Below are 16624 nucleotides of genomic sequence, written 5' to 3' on the forward strand. Positions count from 1 at the left end.
TCTGGAGATAGGCTGAGAGAGTTTTCATGTCCTGGCTCAAGGTGTCTTCTAGATTTTCCCACGACTTTGTGGAGTGGAGAATTGTCAGGTCGTCCGCATAAGCGTATTTTGCGGAGACCGTAGTTCGTGGGTGTAGATGTTGAAAAGAAGTGGAGCCAGGACCGATCCCTGTAGGACGCCATTTTTCAGACGTCTCAGTCTGCTTCGCCGTGAGCTACCGGTGGTGAGGGTGAAGCTTCGGTTCCTGACAAGTTCCATAATCATATGAACCATATGTCGGTCAGGAAGCAGGCGAAGCAGCTTGCAAGTAAGGCCGCGATGCCATACGGTGTCATAGGCAGCTGTGAGATCTAGAAAGACAGCGCCGGCCTTCTTTTTTGCCTCAAAGCAATCCTCGATGTCTTGGGTTAAGAGTGTGACCTGATCTACGGTGGATTTTCCGCGCCAAAACCCAGCTTGCTCTTTTGGAAGGAGCGGGTCGATGATTGGGTTGACGCGTGCATAGATCAGTTTTTCGAGGATCTTTAATTTTTTGTTGTTCACTTACTTCGTCGTCAAAACGAATTGACGAGATTTGGTTTTCAGATTACTATCCAACCTAGTCCCCTTCCGGTTTTCGAACTTTAAAGGAATAAGGAAAATTTTGCGGCAACACAGTTCAGAAAAACCATGCCAGTGAGAGTCGTTAACAGTGTTGCCAACCTTGCATTTTTCCCACAAGTTTGGGCTTGTTTTTTTTTCGAGTTTGCGTACTTTTTTTAGTTTGCGGGTTGCTTGTTTTTGGCTAGTCAAACTTTTTTTAACTTGTCTTTGACACTGAAATTGCAAGGTTTTTATTGTAGTCAACATTGTATCCCTTCATTTCAAGATAATTATTGCATGGAATAGTGTAAACAAATGTCATTTTTGAAATAAACGTGATGTATGGATTGCAAAGGTTTATTGAAAAAATTGAACTGCTAAACTGCGTGCTTTATGCTAATTGGTATTGGTTGCAAATTATTGGGCTTGTTTTTGTGACGATTTGCCTGCTTTGGGCTTGTTTTTTAGATTCACTTGCTTGTTTTCAAAAAACAACCTGGCATCACTGGTCGTTAAATACGCAAATACAATAAAATACAAAACTTTTAGTAATTGCTATTCATTGCTTTTTTCCATGAAAATTTATGCAGTTATAGTAAAAATTCGCGGCCTGAAAAGATCGAAAACCGCTGCCTCTAACTAACCAGTAAAGGCAATTCAAATCTAGCCAGACAATAACAAACGACACTCCTAATTTTTTGCTCTAATTCTAGGCTACAAAACAATCATTGTAGTTTCTGATTTATGTCATCATTTCAAAACACACGAAAAATAAGTAGCTTACGGTTGTCATAACTATTGGAGATAAATTAACGTAGCTGCAAATAAAAAACTGAATCTTCTCACTTCTGTTCTCTGTTGTTATGTTTTCAAATCTACAAGCAATCTATCACAGCTGGAACTTACAAACATGGCTTGGCTTAAACTGGCATTCTATTGCATCTTAAAGCAAAATTTTCTACTTAGCTACAATTAAATGTTAGCACTTTAATCGGAAATTATTAGCCTAGACCTGTAGGCTACCACAAATATTCTTAGTTTCAGTGCATGATTATTTCTTTACACAAAGCAAGCCAGTTGCGATCTAACCGAAGGCTACAGCAATACGCTTTTCGGGCTTCTACAGTAAAAACGTTCACGAATATGTATACAGACTTTTCGCTAAGCGTACCGGTAATGAAGTAAATGCGCACAACAACATAGCAAAAATGTACCAGGGCCGTTGCAAGAATAACTCAGGATCGGTAGAAATAATAAAAGTTTTAAAATATTACATTTGCTATGACTAATTGACTATGGCTGTGACCACTTGGTTTGGACCAGGGCCCAGGATGATTTTAAGGGCCCGCAATCTTTTTAAGAGACCCGGAAACTTAGAAACCACTTCGTATTTGATGGATATAGCGCGTTTTTTCTTCTTAAAAGTTTAAGGACCTAATTTGAGGACGGAGGACTTTATTAGTACCGGGCCCAAGTTATCCTCTCAACAGCCCTGGCTATAATTAATTGCTTGGCGCAATATTTTGGGCTAAAGTACTACAATTAAACTGGAAGCACAACGTCACTGTTGGCTTGGCATTACAATTTTCAACATGACTGAATCCACGATTACCGGTAATCTCTCATTCTACAAGTCGAGTGGCCCAATCTCTTTTGAAAAAATAACGATATGGGCATGGCTCAATGCCCTTCCCCTACGTACGTCACTTCCTGAGTTAATATGTTGTTGTATAGGCCTACTAAGCTTTAAAGTGGCAACAAAATAAGAGAATAACCAGGCTTTGTTTGTAAGCTACGGCTCAACGGATTCAAGCGCAACAGGAAGTGAATTAGTAAGTCTATTAGACGCTGATAGACACAATGGTTAATACCCAGCATTTGACAAACAAAAAAGCACCACCTTCTGAGGGGATGTTCCTTTTATTCTTGAGAAAGAAAGGAAACTTTCCTCTCTTTGGTAAAAAAAGTATTGTTAAGAAATGTTTCCTAGTTTTAATTTTAAATCGCCATAGAAGATTTAAGCCGCCAAAACCTTCCTTTTGTTAATCATAACAACCAGTAGCGTTGACAGTGGGGTTCAAGGGGTAGCCTACTTTTAGTCTAAACGTCTAAACACATTGCCACGAATGTCCAAAGCAATGGTCTAAAAACTCTAAATGTTTTATCTTTTTCCTTCTGTAGTTAATTATAAAATACAGAATCCCATAAATGAGAAACAACTCAATTCTAATTTTTGTTGACGCAAATGCCTACCATCTTTGAATTAATGTACAAAAGCGACAAATTGTCTAATTGAGACTGCTTGTAGAAGACTTGATACTGATATTATTTTGTGTTAAAATTGCCATATTGACAACAAAACAAAATCGCAAATCTTATAAATTGGCAGTCTGGATACAACCGTTGAATTTAAATTGACGCTGAAAAGTTATTCGAAGCTTAAAAGATTCTATCTCCCTTTGTGATATAGCTACCGCCTGAGAAAAGATTTGCACAAGGAAATATCTTCAACTGTTTGCCAGTGAACATTGCCGGTTGTTTGAAGATAGTTGAAAAGAATAGTAAATTTCCTTGCAAAAAAGAGTGATAACGAAATATTTTCAGCTGAACACTCGACATTCGACAATTTTAATAGTTGTCAAATCGTTTTTTAGGCTATTAATCGCTGAGACAAAAATATCTAGTATGACGCCAGCAGATTTGTTGTTAAGACTTTTGAACTCAGTGATAGGCTACCAAGGTACTAAAATTTATTCCTGTCATATGCAGAGTCTTGGATGGAACACAAAACGTTTTTTCATCTTCCATCGTGAGATTTTCCTCCATTCCATCACAAAAGTTTCTTTCATCTTCAGCATTTGCAAGTTTTTTAGCTAACTTTAAGCTAAAAATTTGACAGCAGTATTTTGCTATGTAGTCTGGTGTTAGAACTAGGCCTATACTGTGGAAGACCTATTCCTATCTGTGGTCTTGTTTCGCTGCAATTTCAAACTTGGTGTGTAGCACAGTTAGATGATTAGATCAATTACATAGTTTCAGTTTAATTGTATTACAATTGCACCATCAGAATTTTTACTTGCATTACAATTAGGCCTACCTATTCATTATTCTGAAATTTTCAAATCATAACTACTTCCAAATGTAATTACAGTAATTGCACTTTTCAATTACACAAATCAAAGTTTCAATATTTATGTTCAACAATAAATTTTATCAAAACCAGTAAAATTGCATTTGATAAAGATTAGATTACGAAAATTGTATGTACACAGCACTGACAGTAGTAAGTTTCAGAAAGTTCCTATATGATATACGGTACAGTATAGCCTACAATAATAACTTATATCATGCGTGCAACTTACCATGTGTAAATGTGTAATTGTAATTTGGACTGAAATAGTTTTGAAATTACAATTACAGTACACGACAACAAAAAGTTTCAACTACAATTACATTAAAATGTATAATTAATTAAATTCAATTAGGGAAAAGTAGGGCAAAATGGCATACTTAAGCCTAAACAGTCATAAAATTCTAAAGACTTAAGAAAAACGAACAGTTTTTGTTTTAGCAGAAAGGTCGGGCATCAAGCTATACAAATCAAACAAAAAAATATCAAAAATGATAATGCTCATTTAAGTATCAAATAAATTCCAGAGGTGCCTTTTTTCCCATTTTGCCCATGGGCGGGGCAAAATGGGATGAGAGAAGTGAATCAGAAATTTGCACCGCAATTAATGCATTGGCAGTCTAGAAACAAGTTTATTGTTGAAGATTAAACAATAAACATGCAAAATAGCAGAAATAACATTTGAACCACAATTATGATCAGTTTTGTTCGTTTTCGATATTGTCATTTCGATTCTTATTCAATGCATAAATCACAAGTGTAAACAATAAGACTATTGTCATCCTGAACTCCTGCGCAAGAACAATGTGCCCATTGCTCACAAGAACAACAACAAATCCACCCTTCATCAGATGTCGAATAGCTGTGCAGCTTTCTTGTATCCACATTCTTTATTCACAATGCACTCTATAGCGGCTTTCATTGTGCCTTCATCCCAATTTTGCCGTGTTGTTTTTTGAATATAAGTTCTTACCATTTTTCTTTTGTACCAAACATATTAGCTAGGATATTCCTGAATGATAAGCTATAATTTAAGATCTATTAATAAACAAATAGTTTAATTCTGCTATGTCCTGTAGCATATAGCTTCCAGAAGTAGGCTAACAAAAACGAAGAAAACCATTTCACATGTAGTTTCATGCAATGATGTAACTATCCCATTATGCCCCATTGCACTACACAGAAAAAAAACTGGCTGTAAAACACTTGCAGTTAAAGGAAATTCAAATATTTTCCTTCTTATGCTATCACTACTTCCTAAAGTATTATGAGAAAAAGCAACAACTGCAACAAATAATTATTTAGTATAAAAAAATCACGGAGACATTTAACCGTTTTTTTAATTCTGCTGCACAAAACACCTTTGTACACTAAAATTACAAAAATGAACTAAAAACTGATTCAATTCCAAGCTGGCTACTTCCTACCAAAATTTCCGCTATGTGACGTAAGTAGTTTTTTTTAAAAAACGAGAACCTCGTTTTGCCCTACCACCTCATTTTGCCCTACTTTCCCCTACAGTATTTTATCCATTTCTGGTGTGCAGGGGGCGCAGTAAGGTGACACGAGTAAGACTCCAAGGAGTCGCTATTTTTCGTGTTTTGTCAATTTTGTAGCCTAAAATATCAGGGGTAGCCTATTTCACTTAGATGACTGTTTTCTTTTTCGATCCCTCTACGTGGGACGTCAACACGTTTTTGCGGGTTGTCGGAGCTACTGTTTTTTGTTTGTTTTGTCTTTGGGGTGATTAGGCTAGGGATTAGGCACCAAAAAGGTTTATTAATTAAAAATAAAACAAATTTCAAAAGAAAAAAGATTAAATCTGGACTGCTCGTTGAAAGTTACAACTCCATTTTTTGTTTTATTTTATCTTGTCTTATAATTTGTAGTTCTGCACAATAGGCTACAGGGGTGATCAGTTCAGTCAAAAACAGACTTGTCAAATTTTTCTAATTTCCATATTTTATGACGTAATAGTTTTGAAATTTTGACCTTCCAGCTGCACCACTGTAAGCCTATACTGTACTGTACTACTGCAGTATTTTCTTTACTCTTGTTGATTCATTTCGTTTTCAGAATTGATTCATAGCTATACTCAGGGCTGGATTTCAGCCGGAGCGGTCCGGAGCGCCGCTCCGGAAGCTCGATCAAAAAATCGACTTCTCCGGAACGGCGTTCCGGAAACTCAAATATTTTATACTCTTATTATGCTTTGCCCTGTTCAGTAAAAGTATATCCATAATTCTTAATGAGTCGAACACGTTAAATCGGGTATTCACTCTGATAATAATATCTTCGTACCAGTCTTGACGGAAGCGAACCTGTGAATGTATTTGTCTTGTTGAGCTCGCTATTCTTACGGCGAATGGCATCTATAATTCCCTGAAGAGCTGCCAAAAATCATATGGCATGTCTACAACATTTTTATCTTCTTGTTTGATTGGTGTTGTATGTGATGGCACGGCTGTGATGATAGGTTGCAAAAATGGTGTAGCAAAATGGCTTCGTGCTTAATTTCCAGGCATTGTGGTGTGGTATTGTGCAACCATAGATTGGAACTATCGGTTCGTCAAGCGTAAAATTAGTCAGTAATTTGAATCGATTTCGATCTTTTATGGACAAACGCTATAGCCTTTACCACGCTTCTCCTAACAATAGCAGGGAATTGGGTGAATGTGCAGCGGCTGTTGAAGTGCAGTTGTTGAAAATCGGAAGGATAGGCCTACTGGACACACGTTGGGTAGCCTCGAGTATCCGCACAGTTAGTGCCGTCTGGAATGATTTCCCAGCACTTGTCGAATTTTTCAAAAAGGGGGCTATTGGCGACACAAGAGATTCTCGGGAACGTGCAAAATATCAAGGACTCTTGTCGAAGATATAACATCCACGGATTTCTTGTTGGACTTGGCTTTGATGTACGAATACTCGCAAGAATTATCCGAAATAGCCTAAGCCTTGAACTGTAAAACAGAGCATGTAGGCTACTATTTGAGATGCACCCAACAGAGAAGGGTGTATAACTGTATAATCCCTTAAGAAATTCCATCCAAGATCGCTTGTTAAATTCAACAGACTTGTCATTTATTAACAGCTGAAAAATACTTGATTCAACTATTTGGCCAGAGGACACAGTAGGCTAATGACACAAGGAGAAAACGAAATCATTGAAGTGGCAAAGAGATTGCGCTTAGATGAACGCGAAGCTGCTGTGAGAGGACTTCGTGAATATATAACTACGAAAAGAAGATCCCAGAGTCTTCAAAATTTGATAACGTCACTATAATCCCTTCCAATTTCATCGAGTGAGTGTGAGCGCGGATTTTCACAAATGAACCTCATACTGACATCTGACCGTGCTTCTCTACACACTGTAACTGTTTCAAGTTTACTCTTTATACGAATGATCCGTCTTCCACTGAGAAATTTTTAACCAGCGAAGTATGTTGGATCCTGATTACGCCATGGACGTAACCCGGCAATTGAGACCCGAAGTCGCCAGAGGTTTTATGATTTTGAATACGATAAGTGTTTTAAAAATTGTAGGCTATAACTTGAAAAATCAAAAGTGGAAAAAACTAAAAACAAATTTTTTTCTTTTTTTGTCTAGGCTATAACTTGTATTTTTTGTATTATTGTTTCACTAAAATATGAATATTTGCATTGAACAACGCTGTACCATCTATAGACCATGATAATTACTTTAGCAACGTTTTAGGTACCGTACATCAAGTGTGTTGTTTCAAAGTCTTATAAAGACATATTTCTGAATTTCTTCTACGGCACCTAGCGCATTTGGAAAGTAAAAAACTAGCGCTCCGGAAGCTAATCTTCTGGAAATCCACCACTGGCTATACTATAGGCTACGCCAAAAGGAATAGGCCTACATCCATTAACCGCGCCAATCCTAATTTTCTTTTCAAGCTGCATAGTTTTAATCATCAGGTATTATTTTAAATCAATTCATTTGTTTCTCTTGGCTTCCACTGTTTTCACGAAAATAAGTAAGGTACGGTAAATCAAGACATAGCCTAATTGATTGCGAACTTCAAATTGAAATTATTACTTGCAGTGTCAGGTCAATCTCGAAAGTCCTTGCTAAATTGAGTATTTCATACCGTAGCCTAATAACAGTGATTTGTTGTTTGTTTGTTTTTTCAGTTTTTTTTCACATCACTCATACCTGACTCGTTATTTGTTCCTTTTTTTCTAACCTAATTGGCCACCGTCCTATTTCGTCACCCATAAGTGATTTCTTAACGTTGTTATTCTCACTACAGGTTATAAATGCAGGTGTTAGTGATTTTTCTCTTAATCGGTATCGTTGCAAAGTCAATGCGTAACCTTTAGTGTCCAGTGTCATCGGCTGTGTATTCATCTGTTAGTCATCATACTTTCTTTGTTGCAATGTCTGCAGATTATACAAATTTGTTTTAAAAAAATCCTCTTTGACTAACAATATTAATAGGAACCAGCTATCCATTTTACACGTAGGCCTAAATATGAGAAACCTAGCTGGCAATTTTGAAAAATTATAAGCTAATCACTCCTTATTGAAATACAAATAGCACCAGACCTTATGGCTATGTCTGAAACCTGGCTAAATAAAAAGCGATTGTAATTAGTTTGCAAAGTTATAACTTAGTTTTATTCAATTTGATAACAAACAAATTCTAAAGTGCAAGCAGGTGGTGTAAGAGTATACATAAGCAGTTCCATAAAGTATAAGCAAATTAATAACTTACGTTTAAACTTACAGCAATGTGAAGATCTCTGGGTGGATATTACCGTATCAAATAGCAGACAATGCACAGTTGGTGTAGCATACAGTAGCCTACAGGCATCCCAAAAATAAGTTAAATGAGTTTCAAAACAAATTGTGTGAAACAGTGAGTGCATTGACATTTTGAATAATTCCAAAAAAGATTATTATGTGTCGCGATTTCAATATTGATGTACTAGCTGAGACATAAAATTCAGTAGTTAAAAATTACTTTGATGCACTCCTCAGTTCCGGCTGCAGTCAATTAGTGCAAAACCCAACCCGTGTAACTCCCACAGGTTCAACTTTTATTGATCATGTATACACATACAGTATACAGAAATGACCAAACGAATAAGATTCAATGCCATGTCCTTGTACTTTGGACATGATGTTTCTGATCACTTTCCGATTGTAGTTGTAATAAATTCCATAAAACCCAAACAAGAAAAACATGCACATAAAGTAAGGAAGATGAAAAACTTTTTTGCTGATGAATTCGTCTGTGATCTTGAAAAAAATTTTACCAACCAGTGTACAGAAAATAATTCAATTAATGACAAATTTATTCATTTATCGACACATTCAATGAGACTTTAAATAAGCATTCATCATTACGAACGTTGTCTCGAAGAGAAAGAAAACTCAAGACCAAGCCAGGGATAACAAAAGCAATTTTAAATTCTATTAAAACTAAAAATAAACTATAGCCTATTAGGCTACATAGCCTAAAAGTAAAAGATCCAACAAACACTTCTGCACTAGGCACAGTAGCGTACCTAGTGTATGGCAGGCATGGCTCGAGCCATGGGCGCCACATTGATAGGGGCGCAAAAATCGGTTGGTAAAAATTAAAATTTGTGACTTACACTTTCTTCAAAATTTAATTTGCGTTCAATACAAAGATCGAAAAGGAATCTCTCTTTTACTGTAGCCTAGCCATTGTTGAACAATGAAATTGTATCGTTGCAAAAGCGGCATCGTGCCTCTCCTGGCTCATTTTGCGTTCAGTCAGCAACAATTGGAAGTTTAGTAAAGTCGCTAATAAGCGATTAGTTGAAGCTTAAGTGTTGTCCGCCCCGATAGCTCGACCAGTGGTTACGCGCCCGGCTCAAGATCACGCGGTGCAAGTTCGACTCTTAGTGTGGGCGCTTAAGCAACGCATTTCAGGACTGCTCTTCATTCAGCGGCATCTAGTGAATGGAATAATTCCCCCGCAGCAATACTTCAACAATCGGAAAATTTCACTCTGCTAATCTTGGTAACCGGCCCTGCGTCAAGAGCTTCTACAAGTAGGCTATGCGAAACTACCAGGAATAACGAATCAAGGCTTTGCCAGTCCGAGGATAAAGATTAAAAAAAAGCAGCTTAGAAGTATAGCACCAGAACTTACTTATTCATTTTTATAAGAATTTATAAATCTAATGGGTTGTGATCTAATGAAATTTTGAGATCATGAATTCGGCTAGGTATGATTTATTTTTACGTGCTATGTGCTGGCGCTGTCTAGCACATAGCAGTCTGAAGTTTTGAGGTCCATTCACAAGTTATCAAACGGATAAAAAAAACTCAATTAGTAGTAGAACACACCAATGTTGGGATTGGGGATGATTCGCTATCAGTTTCTTCAATCTTTAGTTACCATACAACCCAACGGTCACAAAACCCTTCGACGCGCCAACAAATGTCTGCGACAAATTAAATTAAATAATATTAGTTTTTGAAAAAATCTGCCGGACTTGGGTCGTTTTATTTTTATCCACAGTTATCCTACAAAAATACCCATATCTATAGGTCGGTCACCGCCGGTCGCATCAACACAGCGCTCTATTGAGATGAATTTTAAGTAGGCCTATACGTAAAAGATTATGAAAACATTTTTTCCATGTAGGCTTACATATTATGATTATAGACCAAGCCTAATTTTTAATTTAACTTTTATTTGTTAACCTTTTTAATTCCAAATAATTATAAAATAATTATAACACTGGTCAACAAAATGAGAAAAAATTTTTTTGGCAGGACATCTAAGAGTGTTTTCTGGGGTTTTCAAGGTCGCTGATTACGAATATGACATTGGTTTTGCCAGATTGACTCTAGTTTAGAAGATACCTAGTATACCCATAGATTAGCCCAAATTAGTGTATTTACTCCCTAAACATCTCACCAAGAAGACGTAAATCTTATCAACTTTGTTTGATATAACATAATAATTAGTAACTAACACTAATTTAAAAATTACTGTGAAGTCCTACATTCCGTCCCACATTTTGCTCTTGTACCAATTGGACATTCTACCAAGATGAAAGAGGAGTATGATGCCATCAAACTTGTCCTTGAAAAGCTTGACTACAATACCCATAAGTGGCTCATCTGTGTTGACATAAAAATGGTCAATTTTCTAATTGGTCAACAAAGTGTATACCCAGCCAGCAAGCCCATATGGGCCCCATATACTATTTTAATGGGCTTGTGGGCATGTGGGTTCTATGTGGGTTTTTGTGTTGTTGCCATATGTGCCCAATATGGGCTTTCTTGCAGAATGTGTTGCTAAATGACAAGGTGGAATATAAAACTTCCAGTCTTCAAATGCGTGATCATATAAATGCATTTTAATAAATTTAGCCACATAAAATTATTGATCATGGGCTAAGCATGAAATATTGATGGGCTTCCCACTTTGTTTATGAGCAGACCATGGGCTGCCCACATTTTTTATGGGCAGAACATGGGCTGCCCACATTTTTTATGGGCAGACCATGGGCTACCCACATTTTTCCTGGGCAGTCCATGGGCTGCCCACACTTTTTATGGGCAGACCATGGACTGCCCACATTTTTCATGGGCAGACCATTGGCTGCCCACATTTTTTATGGGCAGACCATGGGCTACCCACACAGTGATTCAAAGGTTTGTGGGCAACCCATACTAATATGATATACACCTCGATCAGCATTTGTCTAGACTTTGAGATTTTTTAGTTGTCTCAAACGACTTTTATTGATCTTTTAAACAAACACAAAATGAAATTGAACAAGCAAAATTACTGGGGGCACCTTGCTATGCATTGCGCAAAACTCACTGCTTGCAGTTGGAGCACTTTGGCAAGGTTGCCAGTAGTACTATTTTTGGTGTTTACGTACCACAAATAGGAAAATGTCACATGGAGACACCACACAGTGGCTTACCTGTCGCATGCCACGAATCAGCTCCACTATATCTGAGGTCGAATAGACTGCAGTCCGTCTGCCCTATTCGCCTCACCCTCCCCAATCTATTCCCCCTTCTCTGTCCTTTCTCCACTTGCAGGAGGGCATCTCGACCTTACCGAGATGTGCAGGCGTATCAGGACCATATGCGAGCATTCCATGGTTCGCGCGCCGAGTTCCTGATCACCTGTAGCAGGTGCTGCCGTGTTCTCCCTCGAGCTTACAAGCTGGATGGGGCCTTAGAGCACTGGCGATCCTGCCCCAAGGGCCTTCAATTGCCAACCTGCCTTCCCTGGCCGAGCAATGACCCGACGCCGTCGGAGAGCCAAACCAGGCCCCCTATGATGACCAAGCCTGGGCCTTCCTACGCCTCTGTTGTTAGGCATGAAAGGCGCCGGCCCTCGACTGCAGGCGCATCGGTCGAGGGGTCATCCCTTCCTTCCTCTTCCTCTGTCATCCGCTCTCAAGTCTTCTGGCGCCAAGACCTGGAAAGCACTTCCACTTTGCCCCCCCCACCTGACTTTATACCAGAACTTTTCCGTACTGTTCTATCCCATTCAGGCAAGACTTCGCTCAGCCCAGCTGATGCTGACAGCTTGCCTGATCTAGATGTGCTGTTTCTTCCTCGCCTGTCTTCGGCCGGACCTGGGTCGGAAAGTGGGGACTCTTCCGACTCGTCGAACAGCAAATCTCTTTCCTCTTCCTCCACTTCCTCGCCTGATAGCCCAACCACGAACGGTTACGGCCCTACTGTCAGTGCGAATCCTTTTCTATATGCACCTCTACGCAAGCCGACCTCCACCGGAGCCGTGGCAGTGGACTCGCTCGGTTTATCCAAGCCGGCTTCGCGCCCATCTTCTCTGCCTCGGACGGCTACCACCGGAGCTGAAGCTGGGGACTCAATCAGCTCTTCCAAGCCGCCCATGCAGACCTCTTCTTCCAAGTCTCTCCAACACTACCAATCTCACTCCTCCTTATCTTTTAATCCTGTTTCCATCTGCCCTATACAATCCTGTACCTCGACGCTGTCTGCCGAAGCCCGACCCTTTACCCCACCTACCCAAACCACCCACAATGAATTCCATTCCACTATCTCTTCCCAAACCTTGACTCGACCCCGAAGCGACACCATGGCATGCAACCAAGCCATGCATGACCCCGGACTCCCACAGACTACCCCAGGGATGTCCATCACACCCAACACTCAACGATCCATCCAAGACCCTGTTGAACCGGTCAGGGAAAGTAAGACGAAGAGCTCCAGGCGGGCTCTTTGCAGTTTAGTGAACCTTACTTTAGCGGGTGGCATAAATTTCGACCAGTTCTGCATTGAATTGGAAGAGTGGACCGCTGGCACTTCGCCGCCCAAGAGGACACGTCCTCGCAAACCACGCTTCAATCGTGGCGCCCGGGCTCGCGCGGCTCGCCGTCGTTCGAACGGGGGTTCTCCTCGGTCGGACGGCGGGGGTTCGCGCGGGAACGGAGCCCGATATCGTAGGGGAGTGGAGTTGCGAGCCGCCTTCTCGCGGGATGCGAAGGGAACGGTCCGTCGGATCGTTGAAGGAAAAAACTGCGACCTTCACTGCGAAATTCCCCCTCAAGAAATTGAGGAGAGATTTCGACGTGACATGGTCGCTCCTAAAGCTGGGAGTTGCTCGCAGATGCCTGAGTGGATGAACGCCCACCGTTACGAGTATGGCAATGTAAACCTCTCCCTCATCGATGACGGTGAAGGTCCCATTACGGCCCGGGAGGTGGAGGCGGTCCTCCAGTCGCTTGATGTCGGTTCCGCCCCTGGTTCTGACGGATTGTCCTACGGTTTCTGGAAGACCCTGGACCCAAGAGGGGGACTCTTGGCCAGCCTTTTCGAGACCTGCCGGATCAACCGTCGTGTACCGGACCAGTGGAGAACCAGCAGGATCACACTCATATGCAAAGACCCTGAGGGTGATCTGCACGACGTCAGCAACTGGCGGCCCATCTCCATCTGCCGAAACATATATAAGATTTACGCCGCCGTATTGGCCCGACGCCTGCAGCGATGGGCGGTGGAGGGGAATGTTATCAGCCGAGAGCAAAAGGGATTCATGCCCACGGAGGGCGTTTACGAGCATGTGTTCATGCTCGACACCATCCTCTCGGATGCACAGTCACGCAAAAGGCCTGTGTCGGTTGCGTTTCTGGACATTCGAAACGCCTTTGGCAGTGTCCGGCACGAATGCATAGCCGAGGTCCTGCGTCATTTTGACGCCCCCACAGACCTTATTGAGTGCATCTCCGACATATACGTCGCTAACACCTGCACCGTCCGCTGTGGCAATGGTGAAACCGACCGTATCCCTGTGGGGCGGGGAGTCCGTCAGGGCTGCCCGTTGTCTGGGCTGCTATTCAATTGGGTCATCGAGGTGCTCCTCAGGGGCGTCCGTGACAAAACGGATTGCGGCTACAACCTTCCTGCTAAAGAAGACGTCAAAGTACGTTGTATGGCATATGCGGACGACATCTGTCTCGTTTCTTCCGATCGCGAGCAGATGATCTCCCTCTTATCTACTACTGATCCCTTCTCTTCCTGGTCCGGGCTACGGTTCAACCCACGCAAGTGTGGCACCTTATCCTATAGGAAGGCGTCGGCGTCTCGTCTGCGGGTCGACCCGGAACCTTTCTCCCTAGCCGGGGAGGAAATCCGAGTCATCCCCAAAGGCGAAACGTACAAATATCTTGGCGCTCGAACCGGTTACGCCTCGGATGCGTCCCTTACCCAACCTTTCATCTCCACCCTGGAGAAACACATTTCCTCTTTAATGAAATCTTTCCTTACTCCAAGCCAGAAACTTCTGGCACTTAATTCTATCATTCTTCCGTCCGCGTCATACCATCTGCGAGTGCGGCGCTTCAGACAGTATGAGCTTCTGAAGCTCGATCGATTGGTATTGCAGTGTTTGAAGGTGGCGTGGCGTCTTCCCAGGTGGGCGTGCAGCGCTTTCTTTTACTGTAAGCCTGCATTGGGGGGCTTTGGTGTGTTGAATCTGTGTCGCGAAAGCGACACGCTTTCGATAGCCCAGGCCTTCAAGATGCTGACGTCTCCTGACGACCGTGTCTCTGCCATCGCTTTCGGGCAGCTTAGGCGTTGTGCCAGTCTGAGGTTCGGCACTCCAGATCCTACCCCGTGCCAGCTAGCCAGTTACTTGAATAAGGACCCCCCACCTGAAGGTGCCCGTTCTCGACCGTGCCCAACAGGCGAAAGCTTGTGGGGCCGCGTCCCGGCGGCTACCCGTCGTCTAAATGTACGTTGGTCCGCACGCCCGGATGGCGGTCTCGAGTTGACCGCGGGGAGCTCCAAAATCACCCCTCCCATAAGAAAAAAAGTGGTTCCGACCCTCCACCAACACAATGACTTGTGGTGGAGGAGACAGTGGGAATCCAAACCTGACCAAGGCAAGACGGTCAGTGTCCACTGTCTGTCCGGATTTTCGAATTCTTGGACTCGGCGCCCGGAGCTCCTGGATCACGCGAACCGTGCATTTGCTTATAAAGCCCGCCTAAACCTACTTCCCTTGAAATCAAAACCAAGCCATGGCCACCCATATAAACCTGCCATATGTCGCGCGTGTGGGAAAGCGGAAGAGACTCTCCCTCATATATTGAACCACTGCCCTACCGTGATGCCTGTTGTCACCGAACGACACAATTCAGTATTGTGGGAGATCGTGAAGCATGTACCTGCCGAATGGCAACCCTTGCTTACCATAGATAGTACGGTTCCACAACACGTGGAAGCGGGCGGTGCTGATCTGCGCCCTGACATTGTCCTGCAACGCCCTGACGGTGTCACGGTTGTATGTGACGTCACTTGCCCGTTCGACTACGGCGCGGATTCCCTTCGAAAAGCCGCCGACAGGAAACACGACAAGTACGGCGAGTTATGTGTAAACATATTGGAAGACAGGAAGCGCCCTTGCAGGGACGTCCTGTCACTTCCGTTCGTCGTAGGCTCCCTCGGGAGCTATGCTCCGTTGAGCTCTCGGGCTTTGGCGGCCTTGGGTGTTCCTGCTCGTGGGGTAGCAGAGGTGGCTAGAAAAGTGGCCTCCCTCTCAATCGAAGGTTCCCTCCGTGTCTGGAAAGCTTGGAACGCCGGGCTCACTCGTGGAGGGGCTACGTCATAGAAAAGACGATTCCAGCGATCAGAAGCTCAATTCCCCAACAGCAGAAGCTATGCAGTAAGCATCCGAGCGCGCAAGACAGCAAACCTCAAAACCCGCCAGTAATTGTGTGACGTCATAGTATGTTAAATCCATTGTTTCATTATCAATTTACCTGTAAACAATTGTCGTTTCATCAGCATGCTGCAGCTCAATGAAGAATACAATCATCATCAATAAAATAAAATAGCAATATATGAATTAAGTATATATTGCATATCGTGAATGGACTCATATCATCATCAATGACGTAATATCATTAACAACACTGGATCTGTATTTTCTAATTTCAATATTTTAGATTATCACACACTACCTTCTCCCGATATGCTGCTCTTTCCCGCTCGGATCAACCTTGCGTTGCTTTTAACTCATCGATAATCATGATTTCCCGATCAACTCGATGCAACCTCCAAAGTTTCATCCCACTATTCTATATTTTTCCTGGTAACGTAGCCTAGTCATATCTACGCTTCGATCGCTAGTCCCCCCGACCCATCTGGGCGAACCTGCCTCAACGTCTGGCCAGTGCACACCCGTGCTCGTTGGTTCAACGTCAACACTTTTTCGGTAGGTAAAGCATACAATATATTCCCACTTACCATCTTTTTTTTACACCAATTAATTGAGCCTTTGCTCCAGATTTTATATAATTTTCGTCTCCCACGAGTATTCAAATCGTCCTTGTAGCTAAGCTTCTCTTCCTCGTGGGATTGATTGATTGATTGATTGAATCTTTATCCTC

This window comes from Aplidium turbinatum, chromosome 6 (assembly GCF_918807975.1).
Source record: "Aplidium turbinatum chromosome 6, kaAplTurb1.1, whole genome shotgun sequence".
Classification (NCBI taxonomy): Eukaryota; Metazoa; Chordata; class Ascidiacea; order Aplousobranchia; family Polyclinidae; genus Aplidium; species Aplidium turbinatum.